Source organism: Colias eurytheme, chromosome 7 (assembly GCF_061535395.1).
Source record: "Colias eurytheme isolate Ceu_HAF_F1 chromosome 7, ilColEury1 Martin Lab GWU primary, whole genome shotgun sequence".
Classification (NCBI taxonomy): Eukaryota; Metazoa; Arthropoda; class Insecta; order Lepidoptera; family Pieridae; genus Colias; species Colias eurytheme.
Window position 1 is genome coordinate 5,681,024 of NC_142986.1, and position 24,494 is coordinate 5,705,517.

At 35.9% G+C, this 24,494-nt stretch overlaps 2 protein-coding genes across 3 annotated transcripts in view; one reads left to right on the forward strand and one right to left on the reverse strand.

Annotated features, from left to right (window-relative positions):
* Positions 1–13,816, reverse strand: part of LOC149907051 (uncharacterized) — a 46,119-nt gene extending 32,303 nt beyond the window's left edge. The window contains exon 1 of the mRNA XM_090104112.1: positions 13,605–13,816. The gene's annotated coding sequence lies outside the window, so the exon portion shown is untranslated. The remainder of the gene's footprint in view (positions 1–13,604) is intronic.
* A 4,005-nt stretch (positions 13,817–17,821) lies between these two features.
* The window catches only part of Hers (Histone gene-specific Epigenetic Repressor in late S phase), a 164,532-nt gene continuing 157,859 nt past the window's right edge, over positions 17,822–24,494 (forward strand). For both annotated transcript variants that reach the window (XM_090104114.1, XM_090104115.1), the window contains exon 1: positions 17,822–18,185. The gene's annotated coding sequence lies outside the window, so the exon portion shown is untranslated. The remainder of the gene's footprint in view (positions 18,186–24,494) is intronic.

A 24,494-nucleotide genomic window follows, 5' to 3' on the forward strand; every position in this document is an offset into this window, starting at 1 on the left:
TCTTGAAGAAGACGGAGAACCTCACGCCGGGCATCTACGCAATCAAGGAGTTGCTGTACATGCCCGGCGTCACCATTGAGGCGTGGCGCTCCAAGCGGGGCCCCGCGCAGTGTCACAGGTGCCAGGGCTTCCGGCACTCCTCGCACAACTGCCACAGGCCGCTTGCCTGTGTGCGTTGCGGCGGGAGCCATGCGACCGCGGACTGCCCGCGGCCGAGGGACGCCCCTCCCATCTGCGCCAATTGCGCGGGACCACATCCCGCCAACCACGCCTCATGCCCGGTGCTGCGGCGCGAGGCCCGCAACAAGAAGGCGGGCCCGATAGCGCGCACCACAACCACCCAGCAGCAGCCGCAGCAGCCGCGCGCCGCACCGAATGTGCGGCCCAGCGCGCCGGCGGCGCCACCCGCGCCCGTGGAGCCGGTGCCTCGCGGAGAGGCCCTCACCACGGGTCTCATGGCGGCAGCGAATAACGCCCCCGCAACCACCTCCACAAGAAGAAACCGAAAGGGGCGCAGCGGTAAGAAACGTTCCCGCACGCAGCCCCCTCGGACCGCTACCGCCTCCGTGCTCCCCGCCGGCCCGCCCGCGCACATTCCGCAGGCGCCGGCGCATGCGCAGCAGCGCCAGCCCGAGCATACACGAGCGCAACCGCCGACTTCCGCTCGGGTAACTTCGGCGCAACGAACGCAGCCGAACTTACCCGAACCCGCCCGAGTACTGCAACAGCGCACAGCTCAACCCAGCTCGACACAGCTCGGCCCAGCATCGGCACAACTCGACCCAGCCAAGCGGGCTGCGATGCGAGTGGCGTGCCAGGTGCTCCAGAGCATGCTGGCCGCGCTGGAGGAAGGCGCCGACCCGATCCCCATCATCATGCAGGGCCTGCTGACTCTCGCTCAACAGTGAGTAACCGCTTCATTTACTGGAACGCGAGCGGGCTCAGCAAGGAGAGAGCGACACTACTGCGCCACCTCATGCGGGAACAACGAGTAGACGTCGTCCTCCTAAACGAGACGCACCTGGGCGCGCCTGACAAACTCAGCGCGTCTGGCTACGTCTCGTACAGACAGGACGAATGCTCCCCGTATGGGCGTAAGTACCGCGGACTTGCGATCCTTATCCGCAAGTCCATCCCTCACACCCCACTCCCCGCTTTCACATCCCAATCCTTTTCCGCGCTCGGCATCGAGGCGGAGTTTCCGGTGGGCAGGCTGCGAATGTATGCTGTATACAGGCCGCCCGGGGGGAGAGTTGACACGAACGAGGTGAAACGTCTTTTCGCCTCCAGCGTGCCGACGATCGCCGCGGGTGACTGGAACAGTAAGCATTCGCACTGGCTATCCCGCCTCGATTGTTGCAACGGCAAAGCCCTTTATAACATTATCGATTATAACGACATTGTTATAGAGGGCCCTTCCGAACCTACTCATTATCCTCGTACAGACTCCCACCAAGCGGACGTCATCGACTTTACGATTCACAATGTGATCCGCCAGTCGATGACGCAAACTGTTATTGTGGACGATCTCGGCTCAGACCACCTGCCGGTATTGGTCGAGATCACCGCAAACAGTTCCGCGCTTGCCCCATCCTACTCCCGCCGCTGTGTTAATTGGGAGTTATTTGCGAATGCGCTTGAGCGCTCTACGCCCTCACGCGCGGTTTCAAGCGCCGAGGACGTGGAGATATTCGCAAATGACTTGCATGATGCACTCAAGTCCGCTCTTGTCCAAGCCACGACTCTTAAACCGTCCACGTCCATACTCCCCCCCATTCCTTCTCATATCAAAGCCCTTATCCAGAGGAAGCGAGCTCTGCGACGGCAGTGGCAGCATTCGCGCTGCCCCACCCTCAAGCGGCAACTTGCTCGTTTGCGTGAGCAAGTTAGCGATGCGCTTGAGGCGAACAGGATCGAGGGCTGGCACCGTGCGATCGACTCGGCCGCCGAGGACTGGCCCTCGCTCCACAACCTCTGTCGCAGGCTTAAATCTTCAACCGCCCCCGCGCGCCCACTCACCGATTCCGCGGGTAATTATATATACGCCCCTCAGGGTCGCGCTGACTTGTTCGCCGAACATCTGGCACAAGTTTTTCAGCCGAACCCCCTGACGCCGTCGAGCGCCGCCCACGCAGCGGTGGTGAACGAACACCTATCAGGTTTTCTAGCATCACCGATACCGCCCGCTGAGGAAGTATTCTTCACCTCCCCGTCCGCCGTCCGCCGTGCGATTTCGCGTACAAAGTTGCGCAAAGCGCCCGGTGAGGACGGCGTGACGAACGAATCCCTTCGCCACCTCCCCCGTAAAACAGTCGCGGCTTTGTCGCGGCTGTTTAACGGTATATTACGCGCCGGTCATTTCCCTTCAGTGTGGAAAACCGGTCGCGTAATAATGATCCCCAAACCCGGCAAGAATGCCTCCTTAGCGGGCAGTTATCGACCCATCACCTTGTTGAGCACAGTCTCCAAGGTGTTCGAGTCACTACTGCTGCCTATGCTGCGTCCGTACGTGTCGCCGCGCGCTGAGCAATTCGGCTTTCGCTCGGCACACAGTACCACCCTTCAGGTATCTAGAGTATTGCACCATGTTAGCTCCGCCTTGAACAGGAATGAGAGAGCGGTCGCAATATTCCTAGATATCGAAAAGGCTTTCGACCGCGTCTGGCACGAGGGTCTTATATATAAGATCCTTACCACCACCCAATGCCCCGCGCGACTCGTGAGGATATTGCACTCTTTCCTCACGGACCGCTCCTTTCACGTTTCCGTGTCCCCCGCCATTTCCCGAAACCACTCTGTGCAGGCGGGTGTCCCGCAGGGCAGCTGTTTATCGCCCGCGCTATACTCCGCCTACACAGATGACTTCCCCTCCCCCGCGCCAAATTCTAATCAAATCCTCGCGCTATACGCCGACGATGTAGCTTTGATCGCCGCATCGTTGAATACAACGCATGCGATGGTTAAGGCGCAACGCTGGCTTGATGAGTTGCCTGCGTATTTCGATCGTTGGCGGATATCTGTTAACGCGCGAAAGACACAGGTGATTCGGTTCGGTGGTTTGACTCCCTCCCACCAACTCACTCTGGCTGGTGAGCAGATCCCATGGTCCGATACCGTCCTTTACCTAGGTGTAACTATTGATTGCCGGCTTCGCTTTAACAGCCACGTGAAGCAGGTAATCAACAAGTGCAAGGCCGCCCACGCAATACTCCGTCCGGTGTTATACTCCGAACTCCCGCTGCGTATAAAGGTAAGCGTTTATAAAACCTACCTACGGCCGCTCCTCACGTACGCCGCGCCCGCCTGGTATGTGTATGTGTGTGAAAGCCTGCGCCGCAGAATGCGCGCGCGGCAGTCACTCGCATTACGCGCTATCGTCGGTGCGCCGAGGTATGTGAGAAACGAGCTAATACGTAGCGATCTCGGTGTAGAAACGCTGGATGAGTTTATCCTTCGTCTCTCCCAAAATATGTTCTCGCGGGCGGACGCTTCCTCTCATGATCATCTCCGAGAGATTGCTCCGCACCGCGCCATTCCCGGGTCGCGTCGTCCAAATCCGCGCGACCTACTACCACCCCCCTCTCCTAAGGCGAACACGCCGTCCTCACCACCGGCATTGCAAACAATGCCGGCGCCCCATACCGCGCTTCCAGCGCCACCTACCGCCCACGCACTCTGTGCGCCCCTCACTATTCCCTCCTACCAAACCTATTCCCACGCGCAAATAGCGCAATCCCTAACAACGCCCCCACCCACGCAAGCCCCGCCTGCGACGGCGCTCTCTATCGCGCCGTCTGTCGCCTCACCCTGCATAACTCCTACACAGTCGGTACACAACGTACCCAGCCACTCCACCGCCCACTCCCACGCGCAATTAAAATAAAAATAAAATTGGCGCCTCCTACCGCTCCCATCGGTTTTGTGTCGCTCCCGGGTTCCCTGTCCGTCCCTGGCTTAAACACAAGTTTAAGCCAGGCTCGAAAAACTAAACACAGGTCGGTTGAGTCATCGCAAAATGCGAAAAGATTAAAGGTATCAAAGTCGGGCACAGTCTCCTATACTGTGCCCCAAATAACTAACATTTTTATTCCCAAACAGGGCGATTCGTCCTCCCAGTAACCCGCCCGTATTAGCGGGCGGCGCCATACACCTGCTGCAGAGGACGAATCGTCCTGAACAGCATCCCCCACGCAGCCTCCTAACGGAGGCCGCGTGTGTGAAGACCCTTGCTTGCTTGCGCATAATACACACCACTCCGCACAGTCAAGAGCTCATCACTTGAGCAACAGCAAGAAGCAAGAAGTCTCATGGTCAACAGTCGTCGCTCAGCGTACCTACTACTATTGTATATAGTAATAAGAAGCTATTGTACGTCGTTATTAAGAAGAAATTGTACGTCGTTATTATCAAGAAATTGTACATCGTTATTAAGAAGAAATACAGTCCACTGAATTAAGAAAAGGCGGGTTTTATTACATCCCCAATTGGCCCCCCATAAATAGATTTGCGGAAATGTTATCCCAGCCTGGAGCGCTATGTGGTTTTAAGCTAAGTATGACATTTCTGACTTCTACCAGATCTGTAGGAAGAAGAGACATAGAATTAAGCGGTGAGTTGGTTTTTTTACAGCGAGCAGCGAGATCACTTTGCGTGGTATTCATTTTTTGCAATGTTAAATTTGCCAGCGTACCACCAACCGAGGTAAAGTATGAATTTACATTATTGAGTGACATAACTGGATCATCACATGACTGTAGAAGTTCATTTGTAGGATCTTTACGTTTATTTAAATTACACACATCTTTAATAACTTGCCATGTTTTTCTCATATTTCCCTTACTTTTAATAAGTTTATCTTTGTAGTATTCCCTTTTCAGTGTTTTAATTATGTTATTGCAGACATTTCTATATTTAATGTATTTATCCCTAAGGTATTCATTCTCTGGTGACTTTTTAACCTTAATATGTAACTTATTTCTCTTCCTAATACATTTGACTACCCCTCTTGTGATCCAAGGTTTTAAAGGTTGATGCTTTCGCTTTTCTGTTTTTGTTTGAGTATTACAGCTTATTAAAGACAATAGTTTATCTATAAACAAATTAGCAGCGACATTTGCGTCACAAGTTTCATACAAGTCTTGCCATGATTCTTCTAAAAAAGATTTTTCCAAACCTATATAGTCAATAACCGATTTCTTAGTAGAAGACTGGCCTCCACAGTGGTTTTTGACATTTGCACCACAAATATAAAGTAAAATGGGAGAATGATCAGTGATTACTTGTTCAAAGACAAGCGTTTTCCATACATTAGAGCACTTTATCATGAAGTGATCGAGGCATGATGATAACCTTATTAATTCTGTTTCGACTGAAATATCTAACGTACAATATGCATGGAATGCAATATAATATTTATTAGCTACGCACCTTTTTGTTTCATAAATATTATATGCGTAACCTTGGCCGTTATATTTTGCAATGTTATTATTTGAAGGCGAACAAATGTTACAATACGTGATATGTTATGAATACTGAATATACAATATTTGTAATAAACTGCTTTGATTTAAATAGAAAAAAATTAAATTCTATAAAAAAATGATCCAAAAAATTCAAATCCTGTACAAGTGATTGACAGGTGAAAGAAAAAATATGATATTGAGATTCATTGAACCGCGGTAAAGTTTTGGCCCACTTCGCGTATCAGCATATATGTTTGAAATATTAATTTTCTAGTTGCGTTTTCCAAGTGGATTTCCTTGCTCATTTCCGTAATGTTGTAACCGGGTATGTTATGGATACTTGATGTGAATTGAATTGTATATATTTAGATGGAAATTTGTTTTGGCGTGGTTTTTGTTAGTTCCGACGGTGTTATTTGTAATTATTTATTCTTTAAAGTGTAAACTTGTATGATGTTAATTCTAATCGAAGGTTCTATTTATACTTGAAGTTGAAAGTTCTGTACATTACTATTTAAATGTTCTGCAGGTTAAATATTTCAAAATATTCTGGTACTTTGCAAGTAAAAAAAAAGTTATAAAACCAAAATATATCTTTAGCGTCAAACATTACATTTATTACCATACACATATACATTATGTAATGTCATAAATCAATATGAATGATCTTTAATCAATAGACATCTTATCTAGATGGTAATCTAAACGAGTGAAAGCCAACTAATAAATTGCATAATTTTTAATTATCTTATTCACAACTATAGACTATAGTTTAATCTATGCTTAACGCAGACAATGTCACCTATTGAACGAATCGATTCACTGGTATAAATGAAAAAAAAAAAAAAGAACACGATACTCTATTTAAAAAGCTAATCTAACATACACAATATCACCAATCTACAGAATTCTTTTTTAAAAGTACAACTCCAGTATCTATGGCACTTAACGCATAGACAATTAGTTTCGCAGTAACATCCTGAACGGCATCACGTCCAATAAGGCTCGCTTCGCAGTTCGCGGTGACAACTTTTCCGCTTTCTCGACTGTAAACATTCCACGCTTACCGCTATCGATACCTCATTGCAGTTACGTAATGCGATTTGAGATTGTTTTTGGTTTTAATAAAATGTTGCTGACACACAATATGTAAATAATAATTTGAAACAATAAACATTTTAAAGAAAATAAAATAAAATAATAATATGTACAGGAGAAATTTAAAATTTAATTATTTCTATTTTTATCCTACGATCGTTTTTTGTTTTGTATACTTACATGTAGTCTGATTTAAAGTTGAAATGAAATTTGAGCTTTTTATTGACTCTAAAGTTCATATAGAATCTAACATTCTACGTGACTCTATGGTTGAAATTATTACTTTCCTTGGAAAAACGACTCAAGATTTATTTATTTAGATAATCTAGATCGCGCATTCTACATTGTGTAAACATGAGCATTTCCTCAATTCATTTGTGCATTTATTCTTTTGCTAATTTCTCTACAGTGACAGATAACAACAGTTTGTAGAGCTTTATGTGAATTTATAATGCAACACGCGTGCGTTAAAATGTTGGTGAAATCATACTAAACATTGTAATAAAAATAAAACCGTTTTCCCGCGTAAACTAAACACGATTTTTGCAATGTCAATTTCTAACATGACGTTAAAAGGAGAGTTCTCACGGCAAATGTTTTATGAACCGAAAAACTGTTGGTTCGCGTCGTTAAGCGGTAGTTGGATAGCCGAAAAAAGATTAACCGTCCTTGATATTGCGTTTTATCTGGCTTTCTTTGCGAATGTTTCACACGATGATGACGGGAGCGATGTCTTTTAGTAAGAGATTTTCAATCATGCGTGTTTATGTATCCTTAACTTTTTGCTTGATTGTGTGTTTGTTAACATTTTTTCGGTGTGTGAAATTAAGATGGTTCCTCAATTCTTTCTCAATTTTAATAGAATATATTTAGGTACCTATGTTATAAATTCGCAATTATACACTTATAAAATAATTGAGAGATTTACAAGTAATTTCATGCAAATTAATATTTCTCAATTAAAAATGAAGCAGTGGATTACTTTATTTTTGCCTTGGCCTACTTTACCCAATTTAAAGTATACTTAAAATCTACTTACCTTTAATTACCTATGTTTCTAGTTTTATACATATGATTTAATTTAAAGTAGATAAAATTGTCTCTTATTCGTTTCTTAGTATAAACGTTATTTGTGAAAGTACAAATATTTGTACAAGATTAAAATGTGCTTGCATTACTGTTTTCATAATTATATTAAAGTTGTCAACAAAAAATGAAGAATGACTCGTTAGTAAAGAACATTTTGAAGTGAAACTTTTTAGGCGTGTTGAGTGTAAAATTTCAAGGTCGCGTCATAACAATACCGTCACGTCATGGAGTAAGGCGACGATTTTGTGTAACTTTGAATTTTGTCAAAAAAGTTTCACTTCTGACACGTGTGCTCGGTACACACGCTCTTTTTTGTTGTTACTTAAAGTTATTTGAACTTTTACACTCACTTCATTCCACGGTGTTCAAATAAACATTGACAGGATTGCGGTACCGTTTAAATGGTTTTCAAAAAAAAAACACTAAATTTGTACACCAGTCACGCCTTGTTCTAGCCAGAAGCGTTGTTTTAAAGGCCGTGACCATTCTGTCGGTTCTTAATGAACCGTGCACGGCTAATGAATGGTGTTACACTGTTTTGAAACCGAGGATGTTAGTGAATACAAAAAAGTTGTGAAACAACTGGTAAATATTGACGATAGTGAAAGTTTTATGGTTGAATTGTTTAATTGCAGTGCATTGCAATTTGACAATGTTGTAGGTACACTGATATTGTAATATGAAGGGATTTTTTATATTTTTGTTCAACTACTTACTACTATTTATATAAGATAAATGATCTATGGTAGATACAAGTCATTTTCCTACCCTGCATTTCGGCATTTCCAATTGGTCAAAATCTCTACAATATTAGTAGGTAGAAATCGAATTCGAATTATAAAACTCAAATTTCTTCCTTAAAAGACGGTATAAACAACGGTATAATTATTTCTACCAAAGTGTCAATGCGAAATGTTTCTAAACACGGGATGTATTTATTGGGCGAAAACACAACATCGTCAGGCTTCTATTGTTTGGCCGCTACACCGAATGTGGTACATACGTATCGTGATTCGTGACTAAAAACCACAATACCCCCGAATTTACAAAGCTAACATTTTCATTTGTTTCCTTAAACACTGGAAAATACCGCTGTATTTATGTTTCGTATCTTGTAGGTATGTTTTTTATTTTTTTTTTTATTTTATTGGAATTATTCTTACAAATTATTACAATAACTTAAGTCTAAGTCCCACAAAACTGCACATGCAGTTTGACTGTGGAACTGTCTGAAAATGGCTATGACAAAAATATTATAAAGCTTTGATTTCAAATAATAAGTAAATATATTTTTAGCAATAGCTATTCACTCATTATTAACTACAAAAGTGACGCTATTTTTTTAATTGACAACTTTCCAAAAAAAGAAATTTCATGTGTCACAAGTTGTAAGAGCACAATGTTGTAAGAAGTTAAATTATTGTTAACGTTTTAATACTGAAAAATTGTATATTTTTATAGATAAATCTTAAAGTCACGTTACAGGAAATATTTAAACAAAATACCACTCACTTATACAACGAAAGCTAAACCTGAGTTACGAAATCATTACTGCAAAAAAGAAAACTTATAAATGTTGTCAATTATTGCCATTGCATTACTATACGATACTTTAGCCGAGTTCGTTCACCTTTCGTTTTTATTTATTTTGTTACATGAATCCATCGTATTGATTACAAAAGTTTAAAAATTATCCAATCGAATACTGTAACGAATAAATAATACAAAAATTGATGTAACTGTGATGTAAATTCTGAAAAAAAAAATAATCTTAGACATTTTAAAATGTTTTTTTAGTACTTAATAAATTTAATTAATTTTTATCAAATTATTTTAAAATAAATTTTCTTAATATTTAGTTTGATATAACTAATATACATATTATCTTCTTATTGAATAGCAGATAATTAATTGACCTGATAAGGAGGGATGTTAAAAAACATAATTTAAGTTGACAAACTTGTTTGATATTTCGTATAACGTAATAGGTACATTAATACATATACATATATATTATAATACTAGCGGTCCGCCCCGGCTTCGCCCGTGGTACATATGAAAAATAGATGTTGGCCGATTCTCAGACTTACCCGATATCCACAGAAAATTTCATGAGAATCGGTCCACCCGTTTCGGAGGAGTATGCAGACTAACATTGTGACACGAGAATTTTATATATAAGATTTATCGTGAGGAAAACATGTTAAAGACAAGTAAAGTTAATAAAAAGTCCATTACATCATGGTCCACAAAAACTTGTTGATATGTGTAAAATTTATTGCCAAACTTCAACTGTTTGGTTACAAATTGAAATTCAAAATGGCTGACTTCTTAAATGTCACAAGAAACTATTAAGTGGTTAAAAAACTATTTATTTTACCTAATTGTATCCTTACATATATAGCACACGTATATAAACACACATTTAGGAGTTAAAAAATTTGTAAAGGAAATCCATATGCGAAATAAAACATGTTTTAGGTAATTAGGTACTACTAATTATGATATATGCGTATCAATATTTATTTAACTACAAAAGCAGTATTCACTGCATCGTTCAACCGGGTTTCTTTAATTTGCATTCATTATATAATAAATACGAAATGCAGAGGATAGTTTCTTAGGCATTAAGTGGAAACAGGAAATACATAGATGGTACTTACATAAGTCGTAACGCACAACTTACGGAGAGGCGTGTAATGAATATAGAAGGTATTGTTTTCAAATCTACTAATGTACTAACGAGCTTGGATTATTTGAAAATAAGTAACGTTTTGTTTTGCAATACTGTAAAAAAGAATTGTTAACGGATGCTATTGTCTCTATCAAAATTGAGTAAAACTTAACTATTTCAAATTTATATAAGCACTTTAAAATATAAAGATCATATTTATAAGCATATTGTTGAAATATTGAGAGGTGTGGTATTGGTGATAAGGTATATATTGTTTATTTTGTTTTATATGTGAGTCTACGAGAGGAGTACAGTTAATTCACATCCTGTACACAAATCTGTAGAGCACAGCATAAGTGCTAATATATTGTAAGTATGATAATTTTAAGCCGTTAGGTGACGACAAAAATAATTCTCGTAACTTTTTGTATCAGAGATAGATAACTCTTTAAAACTTTTTTTCTTGATATTATAATCATAGAGGTTATCATTTATAGTACATGTGGAATAAACTTTATTTTTTATTACATAGCGTTATTCTTTATTATTTACTAGGTGTGCTCTGCTCCTGTTGGTCTTACTGAGATGATATATATATAGCCTATAGCCTTCCTCGATAGATCGGCAGTTTCCGAGATCAGCGCGTTCAAACAAACAAACTCTTCAGCTTTATAATATTAGTAAAGATGATTTTTCTGGTTTCATATTGAAAAAAATATTCGCTAATTGTATAATCATTACTTTGTTAGTGGTTACGATATAATACTACTAACGATAGGTAAATATCATAAGGATCAGTTATAACTTATAATCGTTGAGTGACATCATATTCATGTGGCATCATGCTTTGATTATGTTTTGTGATGAGCTATACATTTATAATTATGTAGTGTGTTTATTAACGAATTATACTTGATTGTATTTCTTTGATTACAATAAATTATTTACTCCATTTTTTATTATAATAATATGTCTACACTAAGTAGATGTAGAGCTCACTTGGATATAGTATATTTATACTAGCTGCGCTCCGCGGTTTCACCCGCGTGGCTCCGCTTCTGTTGGTCTGCCCATAGCCTTCCTCGATAAATGGGCTATCCAACACCGAAATAATTTTTCAAATCGGACCAGTAGTTCTTGAGATTAGCGCTTTCAAACAAACAAACTCTTCAGCTTTATAATATTAAGTATAGATTAATTCCTTTAATTAAATTGTAAACTGACGCATGATATAAGTACATAATGTGACAACTATTAGTGAGTCAAGAATAAATAAACAATTAATTTAAATCACTCAACAATAAAAAAATTCACACAACCAATACAATACGAAGAATGCTGCAAAAATAAACATCCATATTAATAACAATTTATCTACTGACATGGAAAAGTGGAATTCTCAGGAACCGAATGCGTAAAATTTACACTTTTCCTAACATATCGAGTGTCTACTTTGTATTTCGTGATAGATAACTAACATTCACTGAGTTTATTCGTTCCGCATAACTTCATTGGAAACCGTTCGTACCCACTAACTTCTAAAGTATATAACAGAACACGACAAGCCAGTCTTGTGAATATTAGAAAGCTATACATACAATTAACTAATTAGTGAACGTGCTTGATTAATCTTTTTAATCGTACATGTTTTTGTGTAAAAACTTCCCTTGACCATTTAAACATAATCGCTGCAATTATGCCAAATTTTACAAACATCTGTTGAATGTATTGTATTTTTTTTGTTACACTTCGACTACATTGTAAACGAGATTATTTAATAACTTACCTGAATAAGTGTGTTTTTTACGATATCGTTAAATTTATGAAAAAATAGATTGAGTCACAAATCACAATCATGCTGCTAAGTAGGTAGGTATTATACAATTTGTGGTAAATATTTATAGATAACTTGCAAAATACTGAAAGTAAGAATTTTAAAATGAAAATGAATTTTAAAATTCTAAATATTTTGCTCTGGTTACATCACGTGAGACGTTTACATAAAACAGGCGTTCAAAATTATGTTTATACGACATACTTTTTCAGTTATTTTGTGATGTATCAAAGACGATGTTCTGATTCTAAACGATGTATCGAATGATTTACGACGGTCCCTATATCAACATCATCTGGCATATAAACCTGTTAGGAATTCTGTATTCAGTATTCACATAGAATGTAGGTTATATTGAAGCGCTTCTATAACATGATACGCCAGCAATTTTCACGATACATTTTCACAGTTGCATGTTTAAACCGCATGTAGGCCGATCGTCCGCGAGAAATCGCTTTTGTAAACAGATTTAATGGCATGCAAAACTTTGGGAATGCGGGAAATAGACATAGACTATAGAGTTAAGACGAATGTTATGGGTATTGCCATGGATAAAAAATATTCTTTGCTTTTTACAGAATGTGTTTTTAAAAAGAAAAAGTTAAGGATTAAAATGTGAGTGTGATTGTTCTTTTTTTGAAATGTTTCTTTTTTTTAAATCATGTTTAAGAAAATACACGTACCTGGATGGATGGATGGAATGATGATATTCAGGCATTTCCTTTTTTATAAGATACGAGGATATAAATAAGATATTTTGCTCTGTAGAGAAAATTTCATAGAATGTTTTTTTTTATGATTGTGCCTAGTGTGGGATTTATTTTTCACAAAATCTTATTATGTTATATATTAATATACAAAATTAATACATATTATAATAAATAATTTGTATTCATTTTACTTATTCTAAAATAATGTGAGCTAGATAAACCTAAACCAATTTTATATCTATATTACTGCTTTTTTAAACTGGTTACCTATACATATCTATAATTTATATTTATTTAAATTTACTTATCACTTCACGTTAAATATAAAACTAAAAAATATAACAAAACTTCATTATACCCCAAAAAAGGTTCGACTGCAGTCAATAACTTAAATACTAAAGCTGATTCAAACATCTGCCTTGTTGAGATTTATAAAAAAAGATAATTACTTATGCATCTGTCCAATCAAAAACACCTTGCATTGAGAGTCAAAAATAATAATATGCAGTGGTAGAGTAATTGCAAATTTAATTAAAGTGCTATTAACTAATGATTATATTTATCACTGTTTAAATTGAATTCTTGTCTTAATCTATAAAATATGTACAATTATTTTCGGTATTTTCATTAGAACTTAGCTGTATATTCTTATGAAATGTTACTATAGTGTGTGCAAAGATATCATCATATTATCTTATGACTTATACTAATATTATACATTCAAAATGTATACGTACATAATTAACAATCCAATCAGTGTCCAATAGTTGATCCAATCAAAAGTCAAAATCACAAAAAAGTTTTTTTCCGTCCACACTGTCCACTAATAAAAAAATTAAAAAAGTAAAATTTTAAATTTGGAACTGTAGCCGAAGAGTGCGCGTCGGTCTTACGATAGCCGGCGTCCGGACGAGCGTAAGTATACTTTCAAACTGACGTCTAAAGGTGTATTCTTTGAAGCAAGCCGGAGCAACGAACATCGTCTGCCTTGTCAGGAATGCTGTACTGCAACCTCAGCTAAACTATATATTTCTTTACATGGCTAAACTGGAATATATACTGGAATACAAAATGCAAAAAGAGTTGTCCGCTAATATCCGCATGTTTTGAAAACGCCTTATTGGGCATTAGAAAAACAGCTGTATAAGGGTTAGCAACTCTTTATTTTTAATACATAATATATTCAATCATTCTGTTATAAAATAATTATTAATTTTACATATTGTAAGGCAATAAGGTCTTGTATTAAAAATATTTTTCTTTGCACATTCGTAATTTTTTTTTGACGGTGATATTCATAATAGCATCCGAAACTTGATAGAGATCAGTTTTAAATCACAAACATGTGTAACATTCAACTTTATAATTAATAGTAAAAAAGTTTGCTCTACATATTTGTAAAAAGAGAAAAAAAACATGCCATACTGCTTTTACTAATTTCGTTTGAAATAAATTGCAATAATTTATTAATTACAAAATCGACTTTCATAAATCATCCTGAAGTTTTGACGATGATGCATCGAAACTCGAAACCGGTCGTAATTGTAATTAATAAATTATTGTATTAATTGCAAATAAAGTAAGTGGTAGGTACTTACTTGTAATGTTTTATATTAAAGTTTATGTAACATTTTTCCAGGTGTCATGTACAGGAAACCTTTCTTGCTGGACGAGAAGTATTTATATATAAGAATTCCTGTTTTATTAGTACAAGCATATATCCGCGGGTTTGCACGCATCGATTTTGTTTTTTCAAGTGGTTGGTCACTATATTTATTCGTAATAATTATTTGTATATTGAAAATGAGATTATGTACGACAAATAAATACTTTATAATTATTGAGATATTTTGGCTCATTAAATAATAAATCGTAAAGAATCAATGCCATTTCATACGCTTAAAGCTCATTTTGGAAAATTATTTAAAACTTAATCTAGGAGTAAAACCGTGTAGTTAGGTACCCGAAAATACCTGAAATGAAAATATTAATAACGTTTTTCTATATACATTTTCTAACAGATAATCTTCCTGGTGTGAACAAGGCCCATTTCGTGGCGGTCCATAAGAGGACTCAACCATTATGGCGTTATACCAGGAGATGCTTTTAATTTGCAGTACATTGACATTTTTGAGTTTTGCCGAAGGTAATTTTCACAATTAATATTTTAAGAAATATCCTTGTTTTTTAGGTATATCATAGATAATATAATACTATGCTACGTTGTACAAAGAAACTTGTATATCATAGAAACTTACTTATCAATACTTAAAGCTCAAAGTTTTTTTAAGTTACTTTTTTTATTATTCTAAGCTATTACAAGACGTAGAACTATTACACAATATTTATACACAACTACATCGTAACTGTTATTAAAGGTTGTTGTATCAAGGTAGTTAAATTTCAATTTATTTCCTTTTATAATTCTTTGAGTATTATTTGATTACTTCCTTGAGGAAATGAGAAAAACAAGAACATTATATTATATGTTTTAAGGTTTAAAGTATTTATTCGTTAGAAATATGAACTTAAACATATTTTAATTTATGATCTTGACAAAATTAATGTATGGCATATGGATATACCTATTTACAATAAGTGTTTAAAAATATATTTTTCATAATCACTTTAGAAGGAGTTTGTTAATATGGTATGTCTACGTGTGTAATACCTTTAGATATTGTTATTTTAAATACATACAAATAATGTAAATAAGAGAAGAATAACATCATAGAAAATTTATATAAAACTGAAGAGTTTGTTTGTTTGAACGCGCTAATCTCGGGAACTACTGGTCCGATTTGAAAAATTCTTTCAGTATTAGAGAGCCCATTCATCGAGGCTATATTATATTATCTCGCTAAGACCAACAGGAGGGAAGCACTGCGGGTAAAGCCGCGGCGCACAGCTAGTATACAATATATTAGATAGACTTATACAAACCTGTATAGTGTATAGCTTCATGTACGTATTTTTTATAAGTTGTGGATAATTTAGAAGTAAAATATATAACGATATTGAACTACATTGGGTTCAAAATTAATAACATGTAAGCACGCTAAGGCTTGAGAGGTTTGAATATTTTTTACACATATAATTAACTTCGGTTTGAGGTCATATCATTAGAAAGGAATGCTGGTATATTATTGGCTATGTATATTTTTATATACAGGTGTCAAGAGACAAGATTGTTTTAATACTTTTTATAGAACAACAACTGTAAATGAAAATATTAAAGCTAGAGCATTCTTACGTGATCTTGTGTAAACGAAAACTATTGCAACGAATCTTATATCGAACGCACTATTGCTCTACGCCTAGGCCTGTTGGTTTACACTAAAAGAATTTGACATAATATTGGGCTTAGAATGAGCATTCGCTCGTTTGATCTAAATGCACCGTTAGAACAAAAAATATTTTTTTTTGTTTTTTAATAAAACGCGAAATATGACGAGTAAATAAATAAATAAAGCTTTTTGTTAATAATAACAAATTATATTTATTCTGAAATATATCACATTTAGTAAGGAAAACTTACTGAAGTTTTTGTGTTGAAATTTTCTAAAAGTTTCTTGACGCTTATTTTCCCTCTTACTTCTCCGAGTTATCTTGGCTTAAAACTTTAAAAACGCCAATAAAAAAGATAACTGCTAACCTACAAAGCTGCGAAAACTTCAAGGCTTCTTAAAACTAAATATGTTTTATAAAGAAAGTTCTCCGAGATTATATCTAAAAGCTTATTCTAAATAACATCTCTATAAAACAGAACACGAGAACTAGGTATATTCTAAATATTTTTTGTAAATTGGTTTTATTCAAATGCAAGAGTAAACATTAATAATTAGATATAAATAATAATTAAGATATAAAGTACTGGTGAATAAAATATATTGTCCCGGCACAATGATAAAAAATGAAATTTTTTGCTTGGTTTTACAAACATCGATATTTTTTATAAATAGTTGTCCACAGCATTTATGCATGTTAAAAGGTTGATGCATGAAAATTATCGAAAAGTCTAGTTGTAGTGTTGTAAAGATATAGATTATGTCTAGATGTGAAGTGTACAAATTATTTAATTTAGTAAAAGAAACTAAATTATAATTTCATGCAAGTAGGTACCATTCTTTTTAATCTAAGCTTACAATATTAGTTATCCACAACGTATGATAACTGTGCTAATTATTCTAATGTAATATACAAAAAAAAAAATATTGAAGTCCACAGAGTCGTATCGAAAGCTCGATTTCGTTAAAGCTTTTACTGATATTTGTAACGTATACACTATACAATATCTATTGATATGCTACTAAACAATTGGAAATAAAAGTTAAAAGTAACATTATATATCTACATACGAATATAAGGAATTGGGTTTTTTATTAAAAGAATTAATGAATTATAACTAATGGATGTATAATATATACATTCATGAAATTACAAAGTTTGTAAAAAGCTATTGCTTCTGAAACTTTATTCGAACTCTACATTACATGGTATGCGCTACAAGTGTACATAAATATTAAGATTTAAATATAAGGAATATACCATACAGGAAATTACGATAAGCTTTTATGAAAAGCTTGTTTTTGGGTGTTTCGATAAAGAGTTATTCAAAATCGAAAAGTTTTTATACATTTATCTCTATACTAGACTAGCGCTCTCTATCGGAAACATGCGGAATTACCTGGTGATAAACTTTACATGAAACTCTACATAGAAGTAAGAGTTCTCAAAACTGAATTAAATTTAACATTTTAAACTCTTCTATTTATAGTACGAGCTCAATACTGCTTAATATATTTTTTTTGTAAGATTGCTCTTGTTATTTGAGTTTTAAACGTGCCAGAAGATTTAACCTCAAAGTTGAACCGCGCGGTTGTTCCGCCGTCCGCCGCTAGATGCGCCACTGTGCGGTCTCTAAGTAACATTCAATATGGCGCCGCCATTCGCCTCTGGAACAGGGCGGGGAGCACAGTCGCCGAATCGACACTATAACATCTACGCGTATTTTTATCGAAACGCTCGTCTTCGTGACTCGGACGCGAGTGTTGTTGCGAAATTATTGTGTGTTTCTGTGTTATCGTGTGCTGTTTGTGTTATAATATGTGCGTAATAGTGATTTAGTGGTGAATAACGCAAGACTTTAGGGTAACAATGTCTAGCAGTTGACATGTTTATCTGTGTCGTGTGTGAAGATTTTCCCTTCGCGTGAGGAGGTGCGGTGCGCTAGTGTGCGCCTGGCCGCCGCGTGTGCGTGTCGCGACCGTCCGCGAGGATCCAATGATGGATTGCATTGCATTTCCATGGACGTATAGGTAAAATCTTAATTCGTAATGCAAACTAGTTGCCTGTAATAAATGAACAAAAGGAACGCACAAAACTCGTTTCGTGCATGCTTCTTTTCAGTTTTCAATCTCTTTTAGGACGAGGCACATGTAACTATGAGATATAACCTTGAAGACAATTAGACCATAATGATTAGTTGCAGTATGAGAAGCTTTTAGTATTCCAAATCTCATTTTATTACACGAGTCATGAAATTAGACCTCGAGACTGCCCCGATATTACGAAACATTTTCTTCGGGCTCTTTTATGTTTATTGTAATATAAATATTTTCAATAACAAAGACTTCTGTAATACTCGTAGAGTTAATAATCAAAATATTTTGACATAAAATATTGCATAGAATGTGTCTCAATTAGAACGAGAACGTAACGTGACTTCTTATAAGACTTTCTAATTAACAATGTAGAGTCATGTAGAGTCATAATAGCACGCCGTGTGCCAAAACATAATCGCATAGAGCTTTTGAATCGAAAACGATACAGTGGCACACAGAATGGCTTGTAAAATTGAATCTTAATTTATTATGTTCATGCAGAGTCGCGCCAGAATATGGTTCCCCTCGCTCTGTTCACTGCCTCTGGTTATCAGCTTACAAAATGACTGAGTCTATCCCGTTCTGGCGGGCATATAATCGCTATATATCCGTCCTCTTTTGACGCATATTGCGCGTTTTTCTTCTTTTGCCGCGTCATATGCCAGTGTTAAAACCACAAGCATAGTCTAAGTGTTCGGAAAGTATGCTTAAGGTAGTTTTATGGGATTGTTGGGGTCCGAGGGCATAGCGCGAGAATTTGACCTCAATTGATTGGAATTTCTTTGTTTAAAGGGTCGGTAGGTAGTATTAATAGGAGGGTAATATTAAGGGCATCTGCGCATCCGAGCCGCGCAGTTACACTGTTGGTGCCCGCCCGAGTCGCACGTGGGGTGTCTCGTGGGCGACGCTACGCCGACACCTCATTGTGTTTACGAGTGCTTCGGATAAATGAGATCTAACACTGCATCTCGATTCAGGAATATTAGTTCCTCAGTCACGGTGTTCCACAACCTTCTTTGTAAATAAATAGAGTGAGTACAGCCGGAGATAAATCTTATTATTGTTTAAACTAGATCATGGCCATTTCTATCTATTCGATCTCATTTAATGTGGATAATAATGTAAACACGTTCTATCGTGTTAGTTCATTTTTATGTACGAGACAAAATGATGACAAACAAAGGGTCTATAACATTTGTAGCTAAATATAGTTACAAAATCCAATAAATACTCTGTTTGGAGCGTTCTTGGTATCAAAGGATTAAATTGGAAAGAAGTTCAGTCAAGCTTGACCCGAAAAACAATCAAGAACCTCCCTTCTATAAATTATTCACACATTTATGGGCTTTGTTTTGTTATCAAGCTGTGTTTCCACATCTAATAATTGAAATTTATGCCACATAGGTATATTCAGCGAAAACTCATAATGTATCTATATAAATTTTCCAAAAAATCTTTACAATATTAACCAATTTGAAGATCCCTAAAATAACGAAGTATACATATTAACACCGTATTGTTATTATGTAAAGAAAAACATTAATCATTCTTAATTAAGTACAAGAAAGCCTGAGTTGAAATACCCGGTCGAGATAAATACAACCATTATTACAAAGCAAGATATTTTGTAAACAAACACACCCAAAGAAGTTACCAATATTATTATTTCACTAACGATCATCCAACTCTATAATTAAGCACACATAAGACCTCTGCTTGCCGTTCGATACAGGCTTTATCAAACAATGTAGTCAATTGTTTGAGTAAGTGATCCCAATAGTCTATCTCTATTAAAGATCCTCACAGAATACAATCTATTTGACATTAAACTTCCTCAAACAATAGAAAATCGATCGCAAAAACCTTGCATTTTATCATTTAAATATACTTTAAACTTCTCACGATATTGAAATCTTCGAAGCTAAACCACAATACGACTTCGCAAAAATGTACTTCCGCGATAGAGATCTGTCTTAATTGAAATTAAATAAAAGGTTTCGCAGTAATCAGCTTTAATGAAGATTTTGAGACTTGTTGAAGCGGTTTACAAATAAATAATTATTCTGTTAGAGGATAAAGCTTCGAAATTATCAGCGTGTTTTGTCGGAGCTTACGCTTAACGTTGGCAATATATTTTCATGCTTTTTGTGTTTAACATAAATAATGCAATGTGATTACGCGTTTATGGAATCTGTATGAATGGAGATGGAATCCCTTCCGTTCATCACTTTACATATTTAGAGGCTTTCATTTATTCGCTTACATTATCGCCTTACTGAGCAAATACATTTGTTTTCTTTATTGTTGAAGGTAGATTCTAATAAATCCTGCATAATGCATGCTTAAGTATTAATATTTTCCTTTCTTATCTAAGGAAATGTTTATGTCTATATTTTCAATTAATTTAAACTTATACCTAAACTGTATATTTTCTGTGATATCAGGAAATAGCTCTCAGTTTACGCTATTTTTAACGTCCCTGCTACGTTTCTCCGAAGTATATGATTTGCAACTCTTGGAAACCTTAATGCTTCCATCAAATCTGTGGGAGGAACATTATTATTGAAAATTCATAAAATTACCGAGAATATATTGCACTAAATAGTCACTTCTTTTTTATCCCTATTTTCCATCAAACTACTAATTTTAATATTTATGTGTTTTCAAAAGCTTTCCTCGTAAAAGCATAAAGTACACATAAATAATTAAATAAGTATAAGAAAGATGTATTCAATATTTATCACTTTATCTACAACTTACAAGAGCTATGATAAATCGAATTATTGTCAGCATCTCAATGAATTTGTTTTCAAAACCTTCCTTAGTACTCAATTACGAGTAATGAATGTTTTATTTTCATACAAAATTGAAGCCTGTTACATACTAACATTCCGCGGTTTCGGCTGAACGCGTATAAAATAATCATTTAACTTTCGCCTGTCATAATAAAATATCGAATCAATAAAATAAACATCAAAAGAGCTTATCAAGAGAACGTTCATCAAGCAATTTTCCGAAAAGCGACATCTGACGCCACAAAATCATTTATAATTATCTCGCACGATGTAGGCACATTTAATATTGCGTGAATTTTTATTTCATACTAGCTTTCCGCCTGCGGCTTCGCCCGCGTTTTCAAAAAAAACCCGCATAGTTCCCGTTCCCGTGGGATTTCCGGGATAAAACCTAGCCTATGTCACTCAGAAATGATGTAGCTTTCCAACAGTGAAAGAATTTTTCAAATCTGCCAAGTAGTTTCGGAGCCTATTCAATTCATACAAACAAACAAACAAACAAAAAATCAAACCTTTCCTCTTTATAATATTTGTATAGATGTATAGATGAAAAACTCAAACTTTCTCCATTGTACTAAAATCGAACCGTTGTGCAACGGGTCAACTGTTTTTCTCTTATTTTGTTCTACTAGATAATTTTACTTCGTTAAAATTGTGATAAACGTACCTATGACATTTTAGCATTATATTTTGTACTGAACATTTTGAACTCCATAAACTTTGTGAAGGGTCATTATGCTGTTGATGAAACTGCCTAAAACACTCAATAAAACATTTACAAACAACGCGTTGCAGATTTTATTTACAATCACGTTTTAAACTATTTTCGCCTTCAGCGTGTTTCTATTGTTTCTATGAAAGTTTGTTGCGCTTCAGGCTCTTGGAATTGAATAAAAATGATATTTGAAATAGCTTTATCAATGCTTTATCGTGGAAAATAGAATGATTTTATTTCATACGGCTGTAAATGGTTTAGAAAGGTTCCAGGAACGACGTAATAATATAATATTCACTGTATCTACCATGGTTTCACAATTAATTAACCTTACATTAGTTAGTTTCACAATTAATTAACCTTACATAAAACATAGGTATTTGTTGTTTTTTCCATTAATATAATATCCATTGATATCGATTATTATGTATATCTATCAATCTAATTATGTAGAGCTACGTAACCACTACAATCCACAAATACTATCGAGCGTTTCCTGCATCTTTTAATCTTAAATCTATCCATACATCTGCTATTAAATTCAACAATAAACATATTAAACTAATTACTATATTAAAATCCCATATAATCAATTAAGTAGTTAAGTAGCATGTACAAACGGGTGGAAACTGATAAAGGTAAATGAGATCGTTCGGCGATAGCTTTAAATGCCTGTTATCAGATTAAACAACAATTAATTATTAACGCTTCCATTTGTCGTCAGTCCGCAATTAGAGATTAGGGTCCTGGAGAATGTGATATGAATTTATAGCAGTATTACAGAGGATGTAGAGATGATAAATAATAAATAGACGTATTCTGGACTGAGTTGATGTCGCACGTGTCAAATTGATCTGTTGTTGGTTTGGCTTGTGTGCGTACTGGCTTTCGTGTATGTGTGTGTGTGTTTTCCTTGTAATACTTTCTATGAACTATACGTATACGTATAGAGGACCTGGATTTATATTTTTTTTAAATATAGCTATTTTAAAGGTTTCAGTGTTAAATTCGTTCAGTTTATTATTCTTTTATGTACCTAGATCTAGCTGTGCCACGTGGTTTCACCTATTTCAACTGTGCTTGGGTGTGGAATTCAAATACATCATTACTGGTGCATATAAATAAGATGTATATTATTATAATAATCAATGTGCTGTATAAAATTATCTAATTAAATGTTCGCAATTAATAGATAACCTTTGATTACTTTAACTATCAATTTCTAATTAGACAGACGGTGTTAACTGAAGTATTTATATAATTAATATTAATTTGTAAAGAGATGAGTAATAAACTGAATTAATAGCTTGTACTCATACGACAATTTATAAATCTTAGATTGTGGCTTAAGATTTTTATCTGAATATTTTTTCTAATAAAAAGGTATTTAAACCGAATCCAAGTTAAGCCTGAAAGTTTATTAATAAAAATATTAAAATTCAATCTTCCTTTTAGCAAATAAAATTATTTTCGTTTGTGTAATAAGCGTTTTATGAACAATGTTTTCCCGCGCATTAATCGTAAAATCGGTTTATGAATTGAAAATGAGCGCCTTATTTTTAATTTCATTAATTATAACATGGACTAATAAATCTTATATATAAAATTCTCGTGTCACAATGTTAGTCTGCAATCTGCATACTCCTCCGAAACGGGTGGACCGATTCTCATGAAATTTTCTGTGCATATCGGGTAAGTCTGAGAATCGGCCAACATCTATTTTTCATATGTACCACGGGCGAAGCCGGGGCGGACCGCTAGTATATTATAATAATCAATCCGCGGCTGAAAATGAGGATTATAATTGAGATTTAATATGAGAATGTAATACAAGTTATTTTTTGTAGTTATTTGAATTAAAACCAGCAGTGTTTTTCTTTGTTTATAGCATGGATCGAAATTTATTCATGTTTTTGCTAGAAATTATAGTAGCTATCAATTTTTAGTTTTTTTTTGCTTATTTTTTCTATATATTACCTATGTACAATTTCAATACATTAGGTAAATATATTATATTTAGATAACTCATACGGTTAATCCCTAGGGGGGTATTATCCCTCTATACCCTCTAAACACTATAGAGCTCTATATCCCCTAAACAAATCAACGAGTCCATTACAGCTACAAATCTGTATTTACTCTTGAAAATCAGAAAGGCTTTGCGGCTATCCAGATAAGAGTTATCTAGTCTCCTAAAACAATTGTGGCAATCAAACATCGGATAGGGCTGGCACTTGATGTCCAAACAAACTCGACCCTTGTGAACCCGTGTTGGGACGATTACTGTCATGCACACGGTTGTACGATTCAAACATATTTCTGCATTTTATGTACAAGATGTACTGTTTAATGAGTATTGAGGTCTTCAATTTTGACTTTTTATTTATTTGTTGTTGTTGTTGTGTTGTTATTCCACATGAACAACGTGCTTCTTTGTTTTATTCCTACACTTACATTCTTCAGAGTTATAAGATATAGCATTGGAAAAGTACAAGTTTAGAAAACTCATGACTTTAAGGTGTTGGAGAAAACATACTAGGTTGATCCAAAAGTAATGATAATTGGGTATTTCCTGTGCACATAAAAATACAAAATAAATATATTTTTCTTGCTCATGTACTCACTAAGTTATCACAAAAAAATCATATCAATAGGCCACGTTTCCAAGTATTTACATTAATTTGAAAGTGAACCGTGGGTGCCAGAATGTTTCCCGACGAAAAGAAGAAACAA